The following is a 15,431-nucleotide window of genomic DNA, read 5'->3' as shown; positions in this document are numbered from 1 at the left end:
TCTGGAAAAGTCCCAAGAACCTGTTTCTGTGTTGGACATAGAAGAACCTATAGAAGTAGACCCTTCTTCTGAAATGGGAGGAGGGATGTTCATTCTTAACACAATCTGCTAGAGCGCTTGACACAGTTCATGACCCTTCTTTTGTTAGGAAGATAGTCTTGGGATAACAAGCAGGATGGCGACTTTCGAAAGGCCTAGTGACTCACTTAACTTCCCACGAGATTCAGGCAGAGACTAGATTCCAGGATGGATTGGACAGACTTATTGCAGTTTCCCACCGACCCATAGTTCCACCAGGGACTCTACAATCCTGTATAGATGGAGAAGAATTGGGAAACATTTGAATTAATTTTGAGCGGTTGGCCCGACCATTCCACTAGGAAGATGAATTGAAAACGTGTCGTCTAGCTGCCTCATTAAGATTGAAAATTCAAAAAATTAATATAAATTGTTAAACCGGAACGACCCCTTTTTCTGACATCAAAGAAGGGTTATTGGAAAAAGGTAGGATAAACTGAAATATTTTTACAGACAACATTGGAGTATTAAGTTAAATGCAGATGGCTTATCAGCTAGAAAACCGAATACCCTATCCCTGTGAATAGGAACAAAGTCTCTGCTAGAAGTATTAGAGATTCTAACCATATAACAGTTTGTGAAGTCTGTACCTCCCGATTTACAGAAAGCTATTCTACAGTTGAACAAACCCAGTTTAACTTTAGTTGTTGAAACTACTCAAATGTTTGTAGAAACCAACTGCCATGTTCGAAACCTTCATAAATTTGAAGAAGTTAAGAGACCTGAAAGTATTTCCCTGGGGTCCTTTTATCTTGGTTTCCTTGAAACCCATAGACCTGTCCTGCTCAGGCACACCCTGCATGCAGCTCTACGAGCTGATGGGTTCCTGTATGTGGCCACGCAATGACATCTGCAGCCAGTGTTTGTAATCATCATTGTAATTGCTTATTTGCTAACTGAAGCAGTAGCCCTTGAAACACATTGTATGCAAAGCACGTCTGTGTATATTTTGCTCCTGCTATTTGATAGGTCTGTACTTACCATGGTAAATGCAGGGAATGCCCCAGTTATTTCTTTTCCTAATTGTCATTTGATTAATTGGAGAATCCACAAATATGTGTACTGAAAGATGTGTGTTTTTCTTTAACATTCTAGGTATGTTGGAAACACGACGGGAACAAAGTTGGCACTTCCAAAGCACAGTGCCTTGTTTCTTGGGTGAAACGTCTTCTTGTGTGGTCAGGCACCACCAGCATGATCTAAAGAATTTGGACTAATGCCATTTTCTGAATGTTCACTGGCGGGAACATAGGCGATGCAGATTTCTGGAATGCAATCTGGTGGAAGCCAGTTTCTCTTACCTTTGCTGGAGCTACGTGAATAAAGACTAGCAACTAATCGCGCATACATGAAGTAAAGAAAATGCAGAACGGTCAATTAGGTTTGAGATTTGCATTTTGGGTACAGCAAGACCATAATCACAACGGACCTATGCTTCTGGTTAACTGGTCAGTGGCTGTTCAGGCGCCTTCTGTCTCTAGTGGTCTCGTAACCATCTCCATGCTGGCTTTCCTTCTGTAGTATCCACACTGCGTTCTGTGACTGCCCTCTCTCCTTATTGCGTTCATCTACCCTGCACCCTGCTGATTGGCCTAGACCCACCAATTCCTATGCTCCTTCCCATTCTGCCTTCTACTTCTCTGCAGGGATCAATTGCCTGCTCTACTTTCTTGCATTGCTGTTGAACTGTGACGTTTCCCTTGGTTGGGTACAAAATAGGGCTGGTTTTAGGATCCAAGAGCTGTATTTTGGGACCCGTGACAATCTGCCACAGATTCTGAAGTAAATCCGTTTAGGGACTATTTTAAGTTGTAATTCTTTAACATTCTTGGTTTTGGAATGCCAGTTAAAGAATTCCGTCCCCCCCCCCCCCACCCCCCCGCCCACCCACTCATCGCTTCAAGGTACTTTTGTGTAACAGTACATTTTAGACATTCGGTAAACCGAGTAGAACAATACTCTTGGGTCCGGTGCCCTTTCCTCCGTAAGTGCCCTGGCTGACAGCCTGAATGGAGATTTCCAAGTATTAAGTGGCTTTGTTATGAGTGCTCATCCCTGACCACACAGTTAAGGTATGCCTTGAGCAGTTTGCTGAAAGTCTGGACTGCTGCCCGGCCTTTCCTTGCTCTTGTTGTCTATGTTGAGCTTTGAAGGTTGCAGCGCGCCCTCTCTGATCCCTTAACAATGGAGCGCCATCAGTGCAATGATGCATCATCCCATGCCAGCTAAGAGGACAATGAAGAAAAGAGCTGGTCCCCAACTGGACAAGTGAATATCTGTGTGGAGCAGTGGGCATGTGGCACTACCAGCCAGCCTCCTGGCATACATGCTCACTTGCATATGTTCATTAGTAGCATGACATTTTTCATTTTATAGTAGACCGACTAATTATTTATTTTTGACAGTACACATCTATATGTTGTAAGATTTCATGTATAATAAATGATTTTAAACGATGTTGAAATGTTGCCGTTTTTAACCGACTGCTATTTGACATGGGAAGACAATGGCTATTTGTACTCCAATTTACCTGTGCCTGGTTCATTGCTGAGTTCCTGCTCTAACAGCCGGCCGGTCGATGACTCATTTACACCTGCTTATGGGGCCCCAAGGAGACCCCCGCCCGACAGTGACTTACCGTTATCCTGGTGAACGGTCTGGAGTATCTGTATTCCGCTGTACCTTCTTTTTTTTAATTTTATTTATCGGCATAGTTTATGAAGCTTGAAGTCTCAGACGAGGGCTGCAGAACACTAAATCAATGGCCACATTTCAGCAAAGACCTCAAGCAATGGATTGCATTGGAGGCAGCCAGACATAAATACTTACTGACTGCGTTCTCCCAATGCTTATCGTGTACTTAATAGACGCAGACATGTATTGTAAACAACAAAATATCTTACTTAAAAGGGTTCAGTATTTCCCGTGTATCCCTGATCGAAACAGTTGTCTTGGCATGCGTTTGTTTGCTGAGTGTTTCTTTTGTCTGTAGCAGCATACATCCATGTTAAGACATTGTCTGAAAATGACCACTGCCAAAAGCATCTAGTCCTCGTTACTCCTGGCTCTGTCTTTGTTCTGACACTGTGATGCTTCTCCTTTCCTATTATGCAGGCTTTCCACGGGAAGCAATTAGTAAATGCAGGCATTTCTAAATTATTTATCCCCTGTACTGTGACGACTCAACAGTGGAATATGGAAATCCTGTTTCATTGCTGAGATGCCTCTGCAGGGGAATGCAACATTTTCTCTGCCGGTCTAAGATGAGTGCCTTGAACCCATGCTAAATTGTATAGTGCTGCGGCTCCTGCACTGCTAGGGCCCTGAACGGCTTTGGGCCTGTGACAGCGTGAGGGCACAGTTCTGTAAAAGTGAGAAGACTTGCAGCTTCTGCAGTGACTTGGAGCCACACAAGCAGTTGGGGGGTGGGGGGGGGGGAGTGGTTAGGGAAGCTGTAATAGGTAGTGATGCATACACAATTGAGTTTGGGGTGGTGGCAGGATACCAGACGCAGCTTTGTTTGAGGGTAAAGAGGCATGGTGGTGGGTATAACATGAGGGTTGTAGAGGAAGGGTAGCAGGTGCACTGCACTGCTTGGTGTGAGAGGAGGTGCAGTCATGCGGGAGGGTTAGGGTTAGCAAGAACAGAAATGCTGGTAAATCCCCATTCGATGGACTCTGATGGGACTCCATGGAGGGGAGTACTGCAATTACCGGCACCAGTATTACCGGTGCTGGTAATTGTGGCATTATTTTGCCGGTGGGGGCCTGATTGACTGGCGGCTCAGGGCTGGAGATAAATCGGTGCCCCCTGCAGCAAACTTGTGTTGTGCTGGTCCAGAAAAAGTGCTAGCTCCGGAAATTACTAGCAATTATCCGGACCGGTAATGAGGGCCTAAACGTGTTAGGGTTGAGGGCAGCAAGGGTCAATAGTGCCCAGCATTTTTGTGAATGATTCCCTTAGAACCTCCCATGTCCACCTCTTCCAATGCTGGTTGGACAATGCACAGGGTTGTGTTTGGAGGGGTAGACCATGCACATCATACAGTTGTACATTTTTAACAAAGGAGGTCCACCTCACAGTGGTACAACACTTTGTTGATGACCAACGGACCCACTGGGCTTAAGCCGCCAACAGCACATCACTGCTCTCTTGCACTTCTCCTGCTTATTCCCACTAACTCGCCCCCACCCTCCCCTTTCTTTCAGAGCCGCCAGAGCGCCAGGGGACCACTCTGGTGGTGATAGTGCGCGGTACAAATATCCTTGAACATTATCTACCCGCAACTCAGTTTAACAGCTCGTTTTCATAGATTTTCTAATTCCCTGCAGGGGAACGCCTGCACGTATTTGTTGCTGGTCCCCTGCATGCAATTTTCAATCACTTAAAAAGTGGAGTGTAATCGTGAAGAATAAATGAAGGTGGAATCTTTTTCTCTTCACCTTTTATCCTAAGCTTTTTGAGAAATAAAAGCGTTGCCTGCTCTACGCCAGGTGTGAATGCAAGGCTTATTCCATAGGAATCCTTTAGTTTTACATGTCCATGAAAATCTCACGTAGGCGTAAACCTGTATGCTCTTCCAAGATGGAGGAAGAAAGCAACCCTCCTACGCCTTGGAAAGGCACTACAAGGAGATGGAGCACACAATGAAATGGTAGATGCACTTTTACACTTTCTTTTTCTGCTCCTCTCGTTACAAAATGACCCCTATATGTTCTGATGCTGACGTGTCCTTTGCACTGCCAGAAGTATCTTGCAAAACAACCCTCTGGCATGTCATGCTGTCCTTGTTAGTTGAGACCTGATGTGCAAAGCTTTGCCTTGTCTTTGTGAGTATGTAAACCTGTTTCTCCTGCCCTTGGAAATGCATTGACGTATTTAATTTGTGTGGTATTCTATTGGTTCTTGTCCTGCTTCCTAGTTGCGCCCAGAGTTATGTTTAGCGGGGTGTCTTTCATGAATATGAGAACAATAAATCCAATTCAGCACTGGAAATTTCAGAACTTGGAAGTAAAATAGGTCAGCATCTCAGCTGCTCATCAATTTGGTGAAAAGTCAGAACTTTGGGAGAGCAGGGACACTGAAAGCAAGGCCTCAGCAGGGTGCCCATTTCAAAGCTCGAGTCGATCAGCACTTGATGAGATTGCCAGGTAAATGTGATGCACAGAAGCACCGCAATAATGGCGCACAGATTCAAAATGCTGCAGCTGTTCCAGCATCCTGTTCCGATAGCAAGATTTTAAGTGCCACTAAGAAGTCGGGTTAGCACTATCTCTCTGAGGTCCTGAAAAATTATCAAAGATCAGTGATCAGGTAAACCGATGATAGATTGGAAGAGTAGGCAAAACAAGTTGGCAGTAAAATCATCAGCGCTGCCGCAGATCCTGATGGAAAAGCATGTGAGACATGCATATGCATGTGGCTGTTTCCAAAATAAAACCGCATGCATTGGTGTTGCAATCTGTATGGCAGACGTTTTTCTGCTGATGGCCAGTATAGCGGACATAGGGATTGTGTAACAAATGGAGTAGGTGAGCTGGTAGCTCATGTGGCAAGCTTTATTTTTATCCGGTACATTGACTGGTGTTTTATAATGCGCTACATGTGAAAATCGCTTTGGACCTCTCAGCGAAACCTATGGGGATACTGATTGAGACATTCAAACCAGGAGCCATTCCAAACTCAACCAAATGTTGCATTCCTGGAATCCTCAACAATGACATAACGCTAGACACTTTGATGAGAAGTCACGCTGGTGTGCTGGATATCCTTATGGGCAGTAGTCCGATCTTAGGGTGGTCCATGATAAAAAGAGTGGCGGTGAGATGTGACCTGAGCTCTATGAACGTCAGGTGACCTTCATGGTGTCTCTGTTCCTCCTGGAGCTGATCCACGGATTAGGGGCTGTGGTTGAGTGCAGATGCTTTTGGATAACACTAAACTACCGTTAAAGATACCGTGAACCACTCAATTGAACAATAATAACCGTCACATTGTTTATACCGGTATACCGTTTATACCGTTAAGTGTGCTTTTCAATCTGATTTGGAAAGGCTGCAGTAAGCAAGTGCTGCGCAGTCTTGGTCTTGCACTGTTGGATGTGCCATCTACCAAGTAGTTTCAGTTGGAGCAGTTTTAATGCCATTCCATAAACCACAAATGCTTGACACAAAATCATTAGGTTAGCAATAGGAAGAATAAATACAGTGCCAAGAAGGAAAAGGGTTTACTTTGGGTTGGCGGCTTTGGGGTTTATATATTTATAATGGATAATATTTGCTAAACCTATGACAATGGGGGATTTCCCTGGTTCTATCATTGAATTTACATATAATAAGTCACACTGCGAAATTCACTCATCTCTGTGGGTATTTCCCTGCTGCCATACCAAAGGATAACATGTCCGTGATTACTGAACACCTTTTGGCCTGCAAGTAAACTAAAGGCTGTAACGTAAAGAGCGTGCGTGTGTGTATGCGCGCAAGCGTATACTACGATAAGCCTCCATTGATCTGCGGCAGGCAGGTTATAAAGATGGCAACATGTTCACCTTCACCAGTAGCCAGTGGAGGAGCTAAAAGCCTAAATGACCACTTAAGAAAAGCTATTCAGATTGCTTTGCCAGTCGCAGCAGGGCCCCCCCCCCTCCTCCTCTCCACACGTGTGTTTGTGTTTGGTGGAAGCAAGGGGTCGCATTTCAGTGGAAAGTATGTTGAAAAGGCCAATTCTGGCCCTGGGTGCCTGGTTTTGTTTGTGATGATAAATCTGACAATTTATGACCTTTTAGAAAATATTTGTTAAGATTGGTTAACTCCACCTGCTATACCGCGATAACCATGATATACCGTCATTTGGCAATAAGGTTATCGTACCGTCATAAAACTAATACCGTGACACCCCTACTACCTCCTTCCACTCACGCAACATAAGTCACTGTAGCTGAAAAGCATTGTGCGGATGTAGGTCTACTCCTGAAAAAAACGGTGCGTCTTTGTTCTTCAGATAAAGCATGCAGAGCAGGATTAATTGACTTGGGAGCAAAGGTGCTCGCCCTGAGAGAGCCCATGTACTAGTCGTGACAGAACTACCACTGTGGCAGGTTTACACCCATACGCCATCAAAAATGCATGGAAACCTCAGAAGGACATAGCTTGCCACTGCGAAGAACACTTCAGAGGTTTGGCATCTGTAAATCATTCAGCAACGATATGGTGGTAACATGTACCTTTTGGCTTTATCACAAACTGGATCGGCCAAGTAAAGGAAAGCACACTTAAGAAATTGGCCCTTGCATGTGCAAGCAGGAATGCCAATTAAATGCATTGTTACATGCAAAGCGGTCTCAGGCAGCACTGTCAATAACATTTGAGTCAACAGTGACCATCGTATATGTCAAGCCCATCAATTGTCCAATGTAGAAGAGCATTGTTTCAGACACTGCAAAATCATAGCATAAAAACCTGCCAATAAATCAAATTAGGTAAACCAGACCGCAGTATCAGTGAGAGATTTATTTTCATACAGCTGTGGAGAGAGAAACCATCAGATTATCCCCACCCCGTGAATGAGCCTCCACAGCACAGGTTTCTCAGGGTTTTTATAGGGTTCTCCTTTAAAAATCAACATCTTAAAAGAACATGAGCGTCGGAAGCGGCCGTTGGTGAGCTTGTTTTGCTTGTTTCTAGTTCCTGTGAGCTCGCACGGTGCGGCTTGACGCTCAACGTGCTCCATCTCTCTGGGAGAGGTGCTTTACTCTAACTCGCTCCGACTTGTTATTGCCACGGAAGCGAGTGGTGCGGCCGATGTGAGGAGATCGAAGAGAACAAAGAGACTGGTCACCTCTGACCGCAGAGTGTACGCCCCAGGCCATAGACCACTGACCGCGAGGAAGAACTGGTAAAGCGGTTTGGTGGCAATGGGTAAGCGGCAGCAGCAGCAGTAAGATTTCAATTGGATGCTCTGGGAGTGAAACACTAGACTGTCTCAGATCGCGTCTGGCCTAGCGTGTTTCTGGAAATTGGCCCCGGTGCTGCTCCCAGATTGCTTGACCACCGTTTGAGTATCCTTGCCTAATGCTCATTGTGCATAGCAGCGACCTCAATAATTTACATATATTTACATATATCCACAATACTTACTTTACCTTTTTAAGAAAGGACGCCTTATTGACGCTCCGATTACTGTGGTGGCAACGTTAATCCTTTTGGGAGACTGAGAGACTGGGTGACGGGAGTTTGTCTGTTTGCTGTCTTTTCCCGGTCCTCTTTCCATTTGGTGGTTATTGACACACATCTTGTACCACTGCAGTATCTTAGCTGCTGGTTTAGACACAAGCCTGGTGTGTAATCGCAGCCGGGAGACTGCAGGACTAACCCTTTGATCCCGGCTGAATTTATTTCAGCTGCAGCACTATAGGATTCTTTGACACACGTACTCGAGGCAAATTTGTGCAATTTACTCAAAGTCTAATCTTGGAAGTGCATATTATATCTGTTGGAGTTGAATATATTATCAACTGACTCTGTAGGGGTAAGGACTGTGGGCAAGTGCCTTTGACCCGCGTTTGGGCACTTGGAACAGCGTTTTGGGCAATTAACTAACATCACTCCTCTTACCTATTGTATTCTGTCTATTCAACAAGGAGAGATCAAACAAGGAATAATAATGAGAACAAAAAGAAGTATGTCAAAGCCCTATAATCTAAGAAGCACTGTGACTGCGAAGCTTCAAGTATGAAGGAACACTCTGCAAATGTGTCGCTCAATACCTTAACTACAAAGGCAGGAGGGTCTTCATTTAGGCCCTATAAAAATCGAGGGGGGTGCTTCTATCCTCCTCTGAGCTTTTTTGAAACTGATCTATAAGAACCTACAACCTCTGGTATTGCCCAAAATGCAAGGTCTGCTGTGATCACAACCAGTGCCTCAACACCAATAAATCCATTGGTGAGAAATGTTCTCCCCTCAAATCTGAACTACATTAACGGCTACAACAATGAAGACTGCCATTGGAAATTATTTTCCACCTACTTCAGAAGGAACAATACTACCCTCTCTTGGTCATCTTCAGGAGACTGAACAAGGTAGCCCTCACCCACCACCTCAGTCGGGAGCCGTGTTGACCAATAAGCAGCCATCTGTGACTGAGGAGGTAAGGGATGGGGCTCCATCAATACACACTGACGCCTCTTATGAATTGAATGGCATATCAGCTATCTGGGAGGAGGTTGAAGACGCTCGAAGGCCCACCCCCCCTGGGACTCACAGGGACACCACTGTCAGAGGGCTCAACGCCGGTTGAAGATCAGTACCAGGGCATAGGGGCTACCGCTATAGTGGCTTTAAACTTCGTGCTGACCTCCTTGGTTAGGGTATTTGAAAACCTGAAACAAGAAGTTCAGCAACACACTGGAATTCTATTGGAAGCCACAAAACAATTAGAACTGAATGACATGTTTATAGTTCTCTTAAAAACATCAATGAACGAATACAAGGGAGAAACTGCTAATGTTTTGACTACGATATTGGATTCACGAGCTGGGAAAGTTGAATTATTAAGCAACCAATATGCTGATTTAAAAGATGAGATGACCAACCTGAATACGAAAATGGATGAACTTACAAAACGGGGGTTAAAACTGGCTGTATTCATTTCAGGCAGTATCCCCGTCTAAACATCTCAGACTTTGAAGCAAATGACACGCCTCTATCCAGTTCAGTAATGAACACATTTATACGCCTAGCTCAACTTGCAGAGTCTGAGGAGGCTCCCATTTCAATAGAGGATGGACCTAATATGGAAGGTATTTTGGAGGTGAATCAGGAGGTGAGTAAAAGGGGGAAGAACCAAATGGAAAAACGAGGAAACAGAGGAAGAGTCAAATGAAGTGATCTAACTGCTCAAAGAGAGATGACCAGGACCATATGAAGCTAATAAAGAAAAAGAGCGCTAACTTGAATTGTGGATCAAAGAATCAGAAAGAAAAGAATTTAGAGGCCCTAAAAAAAAAAAAAGTCCGAAAGGTTTGGTTGAAAAGGCTGCCAACAAATCAAAAAAGCTGGTTGATGAAAGCCAATAAATTATGATCCTAAAGGTAATAATCCACAACTACAGTCGCCAGTCAAACAGAACCGGTATTGCCTCCTAGGAAGATAGCCCCAATTTTACTGAAACCTAAAAAGCAAGTGAAGATTGTCGCTTCAGACAAGAACGTTGCCCTCATATTTCTGAAGACTTTTGTACCGGGAAAGACAGAAGCCTGCCGATACCTTGGTGGTACAATACTCTTATACCATCTACTGGTGCATCAACTAAGCAGCAGCAATCTGCTCTCCAAATAGAAAAGCCATCAGTAATGGAAAATCCAATCCAAAAGAATATGACCGATGGGCGTAACAAACAGGAGCCTAGCAGACCAGTTTCGGCAAGAGTGATGAATCAGATTCCTCCAAGTTGGAACCACTCTTCGCAAAATGCACATACAGGCCTCAGTCTTTCTACTAAACTCAACGACGCAGGGAAGGGCTGGCACCTAAATTGTTCAAGGGTATTAAAGGAAATTAATATCATGCCAGCTCTTAAATTCCTCTCAACTACCGATATTCAACAATTGAGATTTCCTCTCTAGTCCGAGACAAATACGGCAGAGCTTCGCATGAACTCAAAGTTGGCATTTGAAACTCTTGGGAGCAAAGGAAGATTGGTCATTAAGAGGCTTCCACATTTCAACTGTTCCCGCTCGAGTAAAGGTAAAGGGAAAGGAAGGCCCTGAAGTGGTGAATAGTGTAAATCCATCTACATCACTTCCAGCTATGTGGAAATGTGTCCCTGAAATTATATCAAGTTTTTCTGAAGCTGGGATTACTGGAGCCGAAGCTCTAGTTGAGGATGAAGTAAGATGCCTATCTTGGAACCCAAGAGGCTATAACTCTTTCTTTGAACATTCGAAGAGGTGCTGTATTGTACAAAACTTTCATGTGGTCCTATTTCAAGAAACGTTGGCTTCAGATGTAGATGGCTTTTCCGCCTTCCAGCAGATGGCATTAAGAGGGTCAAAAGGGCGTCCTAGTGGTGGCCTCCTTACTCTGTGTATCAATTTGATGTTTGGTGCTTCAAACTTGTTATCTAGTGATGTAAAGGGAATATTCGCGATCAGTGTGGAAAGAAGAGGGTTTGACCCTGGGTCCATTTGGATCATAATTAATCTATATTGGAACCCCGCTTCTACCCTAAATTCTAATTGAATTTCTGGGTTATCTTTTGGACCCCCTGATGGAGTTCTCAGTTTGCTTTCCGGATGATCAGTTATCATAATGGGTGATCTCAACTCTCAGTGCTCAGAGACCACAAGGAACAACGCCCCAGAAAAAGAGATGAATGATAGAGGCTATACTTGGTGTAGCTCTATGTCAGATCGTTTACTGAGGATGCTAAATGGTAATATCCAAGGTGATACATACCTGGCAGAGGGATCGGGTGGTATCGACGATCAACTATGCTTTTACCTCTATTCAAATGTTTGAAAATTGTAGAGAATTTAAAATAACAAGAGGGAAACGTAGATGATCATCGTATGCTAGAAGCCACTTTTTCTCCTAAGCAAGGAACACAGGCTCTGTATTATTCAGAGAAATTATCTGTGAATTCTGCGGGTAATTGTCTAAGGAGATTTGAGAGAGAGTGGGACATACTCTTACTAGCAAATTAGATTTAGTAACCAATGAGTTCACAGATCAACAACTGGGGAAATGCTGTGAGCCTTCCCATTTCAGTGAATTTATATGGGATTTAAACCCTCTCCTCACTGGCACTATTATCTTTTGCCGACAGAGTAAATATTATTTTGACTCAGTAGTCTATGAAAGAAAAAAACGAAAGCGGCGTCAAAGTGCCGTACTAAGGAAAACCGTACAAGACTCTAAAACCCTGGAATTTGAAGTTAGGTCTTTAAATAACTAGAACTTGGCTGAGATCATATAGATACCTGAGGAGACAGAAGAAGGGGGAAGAAATGTCAAAAGCCGTTTGTGTGAGAAATTTCCGCAATTATTGGTCAATTGTGGGCTCGGCTAAAACATCAGTTGGCCAATCCCAGGACAGTTATTCAGGAATCCACCTGGATAAACCATTTTTCTGTAGTACACAGCTCTTTTGAATTTCGGGAACATCATTTCAAAATATCCTCAATATGGTTCCTGAACTACACGTGAGGATCTTGAAAAATTAATTTAAAAATCCTCTGCCTCTAGGGCTCCTGGCCCCAATGGTCTGAGTAATGCAGTCCTTAAACTAAACCCAGAATTGTGGTCCAGAGACCTGAAGTACTTGTTTGATAAGATCATCCTCCCAAAAACTATTCCAGAGTCATGGCGGCAATCAATTATTGCCCCCATCTACAAAAAAGGTGATCGTCAATCCCCTTTGAATTGTCGTCTAATATCGCTCCTTGATGCGGATGGGAAGATCTTCTCGGGTGTTATATTGGGCGAATTAGAAAAATGGGCGGAAGCAACTAGCAGTATTCCTAAGCAACAGACAGGTTTTAGAAGAGGACTCTGCACCACCCTTAGTACTCTAATTCTCAACTGTATAAGTTCGGAGACATATACAAAAGTAGCCACCCCCCTATTCGGAACCTGGGTTGATCTTACCCAGGCTTTCGATACTATTAATAGAAATAAACTCTGGCGGAAGTTAAAATCTTGGTCTTCCGGATAATTTATCTATCTTGATAGAACTACATGAAAGATCATCACTAAAAGTCTACCTCTCCAAATCCGGTCTCCTCTGTCTATCAAAATAGAAAGGGGGGTGCACCAAGGATGTCTGCTGGTGCCCTTTCTCTTTATCTTATACTTGTCTGATTAGTCGCAGTGGCTGGAGAAGAGCGGTATGGTGGGTCCTAAATTTGGCAGCATGAAAATCAGTTGGCTAGCATATGCTGACAATATTGTGATTTGAGATCATTCATAAATCAGTCTGCAACGCTTATTGTCTGCATTATCAGATTATGCCAATGAAAATGACCTAACAATAAATCCAAGTAAGTCAAAAATTATGGTATTTAAACACCCATTAAGGAAGATAAAATCTTTTGTTTGGCAATTGGACTCTGACTCTTTTTCCATTCCTATGTTCAAAGAGTTCACTTATTTGGGCTCTAAATTAAAAGCCTTCCCCACCCAGGTCAACCTCCTCCAGACCATAGATCTAAAGGTTTGTCAACCTGATTGCTCAAATGAAGAAAATTTGCTTCCAATACTGTAAATTCTCCCTGCTCCCTCTTCTCAAATTCTATATTGGTAAGGTGGTCCTGGTGATCACATTTGGAATGGAATGCAATCTGTTGGCCCTTGACATGGAATGGGGTAAAATAGAAAGTAAAATCTGGAGGAAAAAAAACACTGGCACTGTCGAATAGTGTCCCCATCTCTGGGCCTTCTCTCCCTCGCTGCCTGGACGGAGTGGAAATGGGTATCGATGTATAGGCTGATTCGGGTCCCCCCGCCACCCCCAAACCGTCATTGTATGACGAAGTTGCAATTGCCTTAGATAATTCTACAGCTAATTTTTTGAATAAGCTAAGACTTAGATGTAACGAAACGTTGATACTAACATCGACTCTCTAATCTCAAATCTGATGAAATTGAAGGAGGCTCTTCATCGTATGGACTGGATCAGGACTATCGGTAAAATGAGGTTGTGCAAACTGTCGTCATCTCCATCTGTAATTGATAAACCTAGGTCAACTATCCCTAAATATCTAAGGGAATTTCCGGATTCATTGGTACAGATTAATTTTTTCAGATTAAGACTTAATCTGCTTCCCACTAGGGAAATTCTGCATGTCCGACATGGGGATGTTTATGCGCCAAATATCTGTGATAAATGTGATGGAAATGTTGCACAATCTATTAGCCATTTGTTGATGGAATGCTCGGGAACCTGGCACCTTAGAGTATTGAAATTTCAAAGGTTTGTTCATGACCCTTACTCACTTCTCTCGAACACTTTCTGGGACAGGTTGATTTTGGGAATGGACATTTTTCTTACTCTGGCGGTGCGCGCTTTGTTAAAAGAGCTTAATCTGACTGTCAATAAGGGAGATATAAATCTGATTGTGAAATTACTCGTTACACTGCAATATGTGCCCATATGAATCCCCTCCTTTTATTTATTTCTTTGTTTTTATGAATTTGTTTGTATGAATTCGTCAATTAATGTTTTAAGGTTATGATCTCGAAATATCATTTTATTTTTCGATTTTTGTAAAAAGTCATGTTTTCTTTCTTTGGCTAATGCACAATAAATTAAAAAAAAAAAAAAAAAAAAAAAACATCCTCTGACCATGCTAGGCATGGCTTAACAGCACCATGAGCTGCCTGTAAAATTCTACTCTGCCGACCCACGTGATAATCTCCGCCTGCAGCAGGTCTCTCCTTTTTACGTAACAGGACCCAGTCCGGTGACTAGCACCCATGTGACCCCTATTACGGTTCTGACATGTGATGAGCCAGTGAGTGCGCCGGAGCCCAAGGCAGAGACTGTCACAGCCACACAGTCCTATGGTCTTCCTGATTGCGGCCTGCCGATCACCTTTACGTGAGGCTCTACCTCGTCATATCCCAGCCCTCCTGCTGCTTTCCCACGATTACACATGCCTGGTTTGTACTTATAGGGAAGCAAATAATGTTGCTTGCCACAGTTGGAAGCATGAGAAGATTTTGCACCAACCAAATATACCAATGTCTTCGCTGCTCATGTATGTGAACTTAAAATTCTCATTACCTTTAGAGCAAACCTTTCCAGCTGAGAGTTCCTGCAGCACTCTGTCTTCTACCGCCAGGTGTTGCTGAATCCAGATGCTTGACACCACTCCGTATTCGCTTGATCTGGTGCCAACAGAGGTCCTTCTGGATTCTGATGTTGGAGTGGCTCATGTGTAGATGGCACCCAGTACTTGTGGAGATCTTAGAGCGTGTGCTGCTCTGGACAAGGTTAAACCAGTAAGCATTTCTTGTCCTCGATAGACGGGTGCTGTGAAGAGGGTCCCACAGCATTTTAGTAGCAACAGAGTTGAGCCCCTAGTACTCTTGCTGATTGTGGCATGTAGAAGAGCAAGCTAAACCTTAACGCACATGAAGGACTAGCCTTATTACTATATTCGGTACAGCGTTCATTCATCGCCAGGGTTTTTTTTTGACGATTTCTGGCTGAAATAACTCATTGAAAAATATGGAGGGGGACGGTTGTTTGGAGATTAAAGATATAAATGGGGGGGTGGGGAATAGGAAGCACATAACAGGGAAGAGGGAGTTTTGGGGGAGGCCCTCCTAATTAAAAAACAAAATGTT

At 43.6% G+C, this 15,431-nt stretch overlaps 1 protein-coding gene across 2 annotated transcripts in view; it reads left to right on the top strand.

Annotated features, from left to right (window-relative positions):
• The window catches only part of YRDC (yrdC N6-threonylcarbamoyltransferase domain containing), a 151,434-nt gene extending 148,899 nt beyond the window's left edge, over positions 1 to 2,535 (top strand). For both annotated transcript variants that reach the window (XR_011279574.1, XM_069622656.1), the window contains one exon: positions 1,174 to 2,535. The gene's annotated coding sequence lies outside the window, so the exon portion shown is untranslated. The remainder of the gene's footprint in view (positions 1 to 1,173) is intronic.
• The last annotated feature ends 12,896 nt before the right edge of the window (positions 2,536 to 15,431 follow it).

The sequence above is a fragment of the Ambystoma mexicanum genome, chromosome 11 (genome assembly GCF_040938575.1).
Source record: "Ambystoma mexicanum isolate Mex_15411 chromosome 11, UKY_AmexF1_1, whole genome shotgun sequence".
Classification (NCBI taxonomy): domain Eukaryota; kingdom Metazoa; phylum Chordata; class Amphibia; order Caudata; family Ambystomatidae; genus Ambystoma; species Ambystoma mexicanum.
Note: the sequence above shows the minus strand (reverse complement) of the source record. Positions and strands in the feature narration are given on the sequence as shown.